Source organism: Denticeps clupeoides, chromosome 18, assembly GCF_900700375.1.
Source record: "Denticeps clupeoides chromosome 18, fDenClu1.1, whole genome shotgun sequence".
NCBI classification, from domain to species: domain Eukaryota; kingdom Metazoa; phylum Chordata; class Actinopteri; order Clupeiformes; family Denticipitidae; genus Denticeps; species Denticeps clupeoides.
In genome coordinates, this window is record NC_041724.1 from 18,447,250 (window position 1) to 18,455,857 (window position 8,608).

General features: G+C 38.9%; 1 long non-coding RNA gene across 1 annotated transcript; it reads right to left on the reverse strand.

Moving 5' to 3' along the window:
* Positions 1 to 2,336: 2,336 nt before the first annotated feature.
* LOC114768411 (uncharacterized) lies at positions 2,337 to 8,105 on the reverse strand. Its single transcript, XR_003743050.1, has 3 exons — positions 7,941 to 8,105; positions 4,351 to 4,451; positions 2,337 to 4,169 (listed from the first exon to the last, which is right to left on the reverse strand). It is a non-coding gene; the product is annotated as an uncharacterized LOC114768411 (long non-coding RNA).
* Between the last annotated feature and the right edge of the window lie 503 nt (positions 8,106 to 8,608).

The window sequence follows — 8,608 nt, forward strand, 5'->3', positions numbered from 1 at the left end:
CCTCTCAGACAGAAGCAGTGCCCTTATTGTGTTAGGTTAGTGAGATGGGAATGCCAGCATAATTAGGAGCATTTGGCCTCTGGAGGCCTGTGTGTTGTTCTCTGCCCTCCAGGCTGCCAGGACCTGCTGACGCCTTATCCAGGCCCTTTGCATAATATCAACCGAGTCCTAAAATATCATTTTAAGGTTATCTGGCAGTGCTCAGCCTGTCATGGAGCCTGCAATTTCTATTAGTTTTGTGTTCAGTATGCTACTACAGTTACCACATTTTTCAAATCATGCATAGTTAAAGCCTGCAGACAAGCATTCACACCCACTGAACCTCATGCCAGATAAAAAAAAAAATCTGATATGCAAGGAAGTTCTTCTACTAGACACTAAATATTATGTTCTGTGTAATCTAAAAAATTGTGCAGTCCAATGAATGCACGCCACTCAGACGTTCCTTCACACCAATGGGCAATTCAGAATCACCAATAGGCAAACACAGGGAGATATGTAAACTCCACACACAGAGAACCTGCTGTGCCATTGTGTGGTCCAAATAGTTATATTTATGTTATGTAATTCATTCAGGGGTTATGATTTTGTGAAAGGACTTTACTTGCTTAATTTAGGCTTCAAAAAGATCTGACTCCCTTCTCCACAGTGACACCTATTGGCCACTTTTTCCTCATTGAGCTACTTCAGATCAGATAATTATTGACAGAGAACAATGTTTCAATAAATATCCCTCTGCTGAGTTTACTAAATTCTGTAAGGCACTTCAAATTGCTTGTTATTTTAGTTTCATTCTCAAGAAGTTTAAAAAGATAATCTATAAAAAAAAATACTTTGTTTATTGACATATTTATTGATGTATGTGTTCTTTGTTCAATGTGCTTCGGCTACAAATAAAGCAGTATGTCTTCATGTAGTTAATTATCTCCAGCCAAAAATAAGTCAGCAAATGAATAATTCACAATCCAAAGGAATTCAGCCGGCTATGGAAATTTTTAAAAAGCATATTTGAATATTTTGATGACTACTTCAGTGATATTTGTAATTGAATTGTGATTTTTTTTGTGCAGTGGCTGAATATCTTCAATAATTTGTGGTTGAACATTTATAGATAGTAGGTGTGATAGTAGGTGTTGCTTTTAAATGATTCAGTGGGATTGGCTGCTAACTTTTGGTGAAAAGCCAAAGGAACCTAAGAGCATCACAGTCTTTTGACAGTCATGTTATTTGTAATAGTGCAAACATTATTTTCTTTTTATAATTTTACGTTTGCGTAAGCAAAATGTAAGGCAAATAATAGATACATTTTGATATTGCGTGCCGGACGTTAGTTGTTAGTTGCCTGGCATCTTAACATTAAAACAACTTAAAATGTTAAAACTCTGTTTAGAAGGTGAAGTAGTGCAGAGATTCAGTGTAATTGACTACTACTTATTGATGGTAGTCCCTTCTTGTACATCATGTTGTAAAGATGGGAAGCATCCAGTGCATCACATTTTACCATCTTGGTACTCATAGTAAACTCACCAAAATTACCAAAAGGCAATTAACACACATCTATTCTTGTCCATCTCTTTATTGGACTATAAGATTTTAAGAAAAACATCAGTCAAATCTTGATCAGTGAGGTGTCACCATCAGGTGTTGATGTTCCAGATGTACAGATTAGCAACCCATGTCAAATATGATGTCTAACCTAAAATAACATTTGCAGTCCATTACATGAGTATTGCTTAGACCGTCTCTGTAGAGATGTGATTTGCATGAAGAGCTTTTGTTTCCCGGCGTGCTTGCATTTAAAGGCTCAATACATTTCACCAGGGGGAGCTTACTTGATAAAACAGCAATAACCGTAACGGGAATTATAGGCGAGTGCTCTGGAAATGCATGCATCTTACTATAAATAGTCTTTTACACTTATGCCTGTATTATTCAAAATTAGTTTGAAACCAATATTATCCGTTATCTGGTATTCATACATCCTTAGCGTTTGAATTTGAGCTGTGAAAGCAAGATTTAATATGCTGGAAAATGCTGGAGAATAATTGCTCATCTGTTTTATTTCTAAACATGCCATAATTATTTTAATAAGCTAATCAAATACAAGAAAGTGTATTCTCCCATCATCCTGTCAAGATGGTTTGACATGGCGAGGCAGGTGATCTGGAACGATGACAGGATATGACGAGGGAGAAGGACGCATACACACGATGTCACGAAACAGAGGTTTAATACGTGATGAACAGGACAGAGAAGACAATGCAGACAATGATTCTGACAGGGAAGTAACAAGTAACAATGACCGATGGTGAACAGCCACGAACAGGGCAGATTTATACAATCTTACACAGGTGAACACGATCAGGAAACATTACACAGGACGAACATGAAACTCTGTTCCGGATCCAGAGTAAGCCCTTCGGGACTGGATCATGACACATACAAACCATCATTGACTCTTTTTGTCCTGTAAAACCAACTCTCAGACTAAACAATTTAAACAGAGTCAATGTTGCACTGGGTGAAGACTATTAATAGGTTTCTCTTTTTGACTTCGATATATAATAGCAGGGCACAAAAGCAACTGGAGCTTTGGAACATTACTGCTTGCTGTGCAGTCACATTTCAAACTGAAAATAATCATGTGCTGCTTCTTTCGTAGCATTTATTCTGTCAGAATGCTGATTATTTAGCAAAGTTTATAGTTTATTCAAGGACCCAGTTTGCATTTTATTTTCTCAGCACTGTGACCCTGTAAAACTTTTTATAATGCAAAACTTTGAGAATGTTTAAAATAATTTCAAATATTGTAAACAAAAAAACAATCATATAATAATTATTCAAATCTCACCCCATTCAGTGACGTTTTTATTTTTGGTATATTTGAGAACCCAAACTAAAAATCCAATCTGGTAATTCAGTGTGGAGGACTATATGAACAAGTAGAAAAAAATAGTTTAATTTTTGGATTGTGTGAAATGCTGCTAAAATGAATAGCAATAGAAATTCTCTTGATCATTTGCTACATTACAATATAATTAAATTAAATCATATTTTCAATTTATTTTTCACATTTAATGAGACACATTGTTAGTAATACCTGCCAGTGTGCAAGCCGCAGGGTCCCATCCTTACATGGCTTCTTAGTTCATCTAGGTCTTACCATCTCTACACAATCATAGTCAGAAGCTTCTGCAAAAGGTGATTAAGGACTTTTGTGATCTTGATGGTCAGGAGGACTACATCCCTCAGGAAGCAATTGATTAAAAATAATTTGCATGTTGTACAGTATCTCATGTGAAAAAAAAAGCACATTTGTGGTCATTTTCACATCCAATCACCAAGAAATTGGAATTCTTCACTCGTTTGGAAGCCATGACAGTCGGTGGAGTTACTTTTTTTAGAGGAGGAGTGGGAAATTTTCTGGACAAACAAAGCATGAGAAAGCTTTGCCCTTTCCCCTTATGACGACAACGAGGGAGACATTCCAGACCCAACCGTCTGAGCTGCAGCTCTCTGAACAGTGAAGCACAATGGCCAAAGCACTCTTTATACATATCACCATTTATAACATTGCTAGAACATGGCTAGAAGCTGCCAGAGTGCAGCAGCTCAGACAGTCGGATCTGGAATGTGTCCCTTTGTCAGGATTGGCGTCAGGTGGAGAAATCACCTGTGCCCCATCAAGACAGGAAATAAAGGGCCCATGATTCCGCCCCTCTGCAGCGGCGGCATTTTTGTGAACTTGACCTTGTTCATGAACCCTGACAACTGTTCTGTCGTGTTAAGTGTTTTGAGTTCTGGCAATCGCCACACACCGCCGGATTTGATTCTCTTCTACCCATTTATAACATTGATAGAACATGGCTAGAAGCTGCCAGAAAGCAGCAGCTTAGACAGTCGGATCTGGAATGTGTCCCCTGATGTCATCATGAGGGGAAAGGTTACCTCACCTTTCTCATGATTTGTCCACCCAGAGAACTCCACTGGTCGCAGGGGAACAAGTATTAAATGTTAAATATTCTCACAAAGTGAAATTTTCATAATATGAGACCTTTAATGATCTGTCCTATCAGTCTTGTCGTAGTGTGGTTCTGGGCCTATTCCTTGGCTTGATATGCTGGTGCAGTTCGGGTCCAGGATGTCCTGCCAAGGTATCCACAATCACTCTTTGGGACCACACCACCAGGTGTGGCAGGAGGGACACAGGAAGAGGAACAAGTGGGACACAGGACACACCCACATGGTTCAGAGGAGGGAGAGCAGTTAGGCCATCGAATTGACTTTTCATTTCAACTAACAACTAACGTCAGGCACGCAATATCAAAATGTATTTGTTGTACAACTGACCTGTTTGAAGTCACAGAAGCAGAAATGGGTGAACTGGGTGAATCAGGTTTGAAGTTGCCAGGCGCGGTCACTCGCCATGGTGTGAACTCGGGGGAAAGTTACTGGAGCCATATTGGGAAAACGTAGGGAAAATGGGCAAGCAATGAAAAAACACACCACTCAACAGGTTTCACCCAGCCTTGTCCAGGTGAGCTAAGGCATGACTATCAGACTACCAGAATGGCCACGTTCTGTAAAGAACACGCCTCCTTGTGGTTTTGGGGTGAATTAAGAGAGAAGATTAGTGATTGATTACTATTTTGCATTTTTTGGATTTCCCTATTGAACCTTTTGGATTTGTTCATTTGGACTTGGACGGCTTTTTCTCCTGTTTCACCCTGTTAATAAACTGCTGAACCTGTGTCATCTGTATGTTGTTAGGCCTTTAAGCTTTAAAGTTACTATTAAAATAAATCATAATGGGGCAAATCATGCATCATGTACCATTAAGAATTAAGTGATTGTTAAACCTCTTATAGCCCAAACTATGATTAAATTTCACTACTGTCACTGTATGTTTTTGGATTAATTACTTCAGATATGGTTTTTGCTGTTGCAGCTAATGTGTAACTATGACCCAAAGTCTCTTGTTCTTCCCTTGTCAGGTTTTTGGCTTCTAAATTGGACCTTTCTGAACAGCTCCCTGGAGGAACATATGAGAGTCTCAGCTGGAGCAAACAAATGAGACATGCTGACCTGATGTCCTCTCTTTATTTAAAGATGTCTACTCATGTTGCTTCAGCATGAAAACACTGTTGTCCTGTCCACTTAGGAGAAGTGCGATTGCTCTGTGGTCAGAGCATCAGTGCATCTTAATGGTTGCAGCTGTTGCTTGAGTAAAAAAGAACAGGGTTTGTGACAGTATCCACTGTTGTACAGACAGGATCACATATGGAGTGTTCAGGTACACAGCATTCAAACACATAGCTACAGCCAGGGCTGGCCTGTGGCATAGCCAATTGAGGCAAATGCTAAGATCCAGGGGGCGCTACGAATGGAGGAAAAAAAACATTCCGCTATTCTTACAACTAGTTGGCATTAATGTTAAGTAGTAATAGAAGTAATAATAATAATGTTCATGACAGTCGCTCTAAATTTGAATAGACTAACTGATAAATGCTTTCTTAATGCTTTCTTGTGTCCATACCAGGAATACAAAACCCACTACAGTACTGACATAGAAACCTCTTAAAGATTTTAGTGTAGAATGTAAAGTGATTGTCTTTGTGAAACACTGCAGCACAGGTCATGGTGTACACAACAAGCAGTGGGTAGCCATGAAAGGTGCCTGGGGAGCAGTGTGTAGGGATCATACTTTGCTCAGTGGCACCTGGTTTGGGATTTGAACCAGCAACTTTCTGATTATGGGTCTGCTTCCTTACCCGCTTGGCCATCAATGCCCTCAGACACAGTCATGTAAATTGTGTCACTGTGATAAGGGGCCTTGGTGTAATATGGACTGTCTCTGAATTTCTTCAATTATTATTTTTTTTTTTTCGTAAATGCAGTAAATTTTATAATGAAGACTAAAAAGCTATAGCTACATAATAGCTGGTCTACAATACATAAAGATCTCAATAAAAAAAAAACAGCACCCCAGTCAAGACACAGCAAGAAATTGGTGGTAGTGGCCCCGAGATCTATGAAACAAAAGACCACAGAGTCACAGGTTGAGACCACACTGATACCATTGTATCCCAGAGCAAGACACTTAACCCTCAGTGTCTTCAGGGGGACTGTCCCTGTCACTGCGTAAGACCCTCTTGATAAGGCCGATGTTAGTACCCCCAGCTGGTAACTGTCACGGTTTCATCTGAAGATCTTATTTCCTTATGCTGCTCATACGTAAATCCACCAGACATTTTGTCTTTCCATGTGTTTCAGTTCTTTATATGTTTTCCACACCCCTTTCAATTAGTGATTCAATTACACAGAATCAGCAGCTTGCATGTAATGACTGTTGGTTCTGTTGGATTTGTATTGTACTACACCTGCTAGTAAATTATTTGCCATGTAGAAATATAATTTCTACAAAAAAACAGTGATTGATCAAGTTAGTGGTGTCTGTCTGCTATTTGAACAAAACTGTATGTAGATATTACCAGCATTTACTTAATTAAAAGTTAAAAAGAATCTTCCCTGTGACATCTTGCTCCGTTAATATTTCATATTTCAACGGGGACACCTAATAGACAAGTGGGGCTTATTTATGTACAATTGCCTTTTTCTTTTAAAAATCAGAAGGCATATATATATGCAATATATATGCAATATGCAATAAATCAGGATTGAACAGTTTTAGTCACCTTCCTCAATTCAGTAAGCTTTTTTGTGTATTCCATTACAGTTTTTCTCAGTCGCTTTGGTGCGTTTCTTAGAACACTATTAACATTTGCACAGCAGTTAGTGCATTTCTCAAAACAATTAGTGCAAACTGCAAAACCTAGTGGATAGCCTGCAAAAGCACGTCACATGCTCAAAATTGATAATCCATTCATCAAACTATCAGTGCCATCAAAATGAAAAGTCTTGACACCATCTTTATGAACAATATAGTCAAATGTCTTTGTCATGTTTTCACTATGACAGTTTATAATTTCAGTGTTTTCCATTGCAAAAATATTTGGCGACATCTGAAAATGCTCAAGACAGCACTATGCCCTACTTGTACAGCCATTTGAAATGTGCAGTAAAGTTACTGTAAATGTTATGGGAGTTTTGGGAGTAACTGAGACACTGAATACGTACGTTTTACATTTTTACTGTATAGAAGTGTTTGTAATTCTACAGCATTGTGCAAAAGAAAAATATGCTACAGTCACTTGTTTACTGTAGAATACATGTAAACATAAAATCTCCTTTTGGTAGAGCTGTGCACAAATGTGAATGTTACAGATCCCAGTGCCCCGGGACTATGACAGATTTAAAAAAGTGTATTTGTGTCTGCGGTTTCTGTATATAACAGAGAAAGCACAGGCAGGAATCGTTAGTGTCGTTCGCTCGTGCAGGCATTTCTTTATCTAAAGAAAAATAGATTTTACACTCAACTTTACAAACAATTTACATACACTCACTTCCTGAATTACATTAAGTTTTCAGTCTTCTCACATGTTAATCTCAACAGAAATACATATTCGAACATTACATTCGTTCAATATCTGCTATCACTTTTACAGCATCAACCCACATACTTGTGCTTTCAGCCCATTGAACAACCATTTTCATAATAGTACAAACCAGTATTACTTAACATAAATGCAATAATTACTTTCAAAAACACCTTGAACAGAATCTTTCCAGTATTTTCCCATCCCACAGCACATCAGTGGTCTTAACATATGTACACATAAATAATACACTCAATCTACCTGGCAGTAGTAACATGAACAAAGAAGCGCGCATGGCGCGGCCACCATTTCACTGAATTACACGTGTCTTACACTTTTACTCCGAACCATGTGATACCTGTCACGTTTTCCAACAGATCTTATGAGTAATTTCTCTATTATACCTAGTGGGTTTATTTAGAAATAGTGGTGCACTATACTAACCTGTATATAACAGAGAAAGCACAGGCAGGAATCGTTAGTGTCGTTCGCTCGTGCAGGCATTTCTTTATCTAAAGAAAATACCGCGAGAGTTAACGCCAATTCCCCCTTCCAGTGATAGCTCCCCCTGGTGGTAAGACCGAATTCTTCCCTGAGTGTGTTCCTGGATATGGGATAAAATACAAGAAACTAAACACCTAATTATGACCAAACTTTTGAGCGCGTCATATGAACAATATACTGTACATACAGTATTGTACAGTACTGTAACATACAGGTACAGTAAATAATTCGGGCACATCCAGACGTTCGTGTCTGTCTGGCCACATATTTTCATCTACATCACAACGAATGTTATCCCTCGCAATGCAGCGAGGAAAGTATCTCCTGGAGTGGCGAATCCATCCTCTGCAGGACTCTGCTGTGATGTTGTCATATGCTGCATCCATGGCTGCTAGCAGGGCCATTTGCTCATGTGGATGCCGGTCATAAACTTTCCACCTCCAGGCAGAGAAAATCCTCTATTGGATTAAGGAATGGGGAATATGGAGGGAGATATTCAACCAGCATTCTCCAGATGGGAGTGGTGAAAACGGACATTATCCCAGACAACAACATACTTGCTGAGTTGGCCTCCACCCCTCTCATTCTCAGGGACTAGGTCCCTGTAA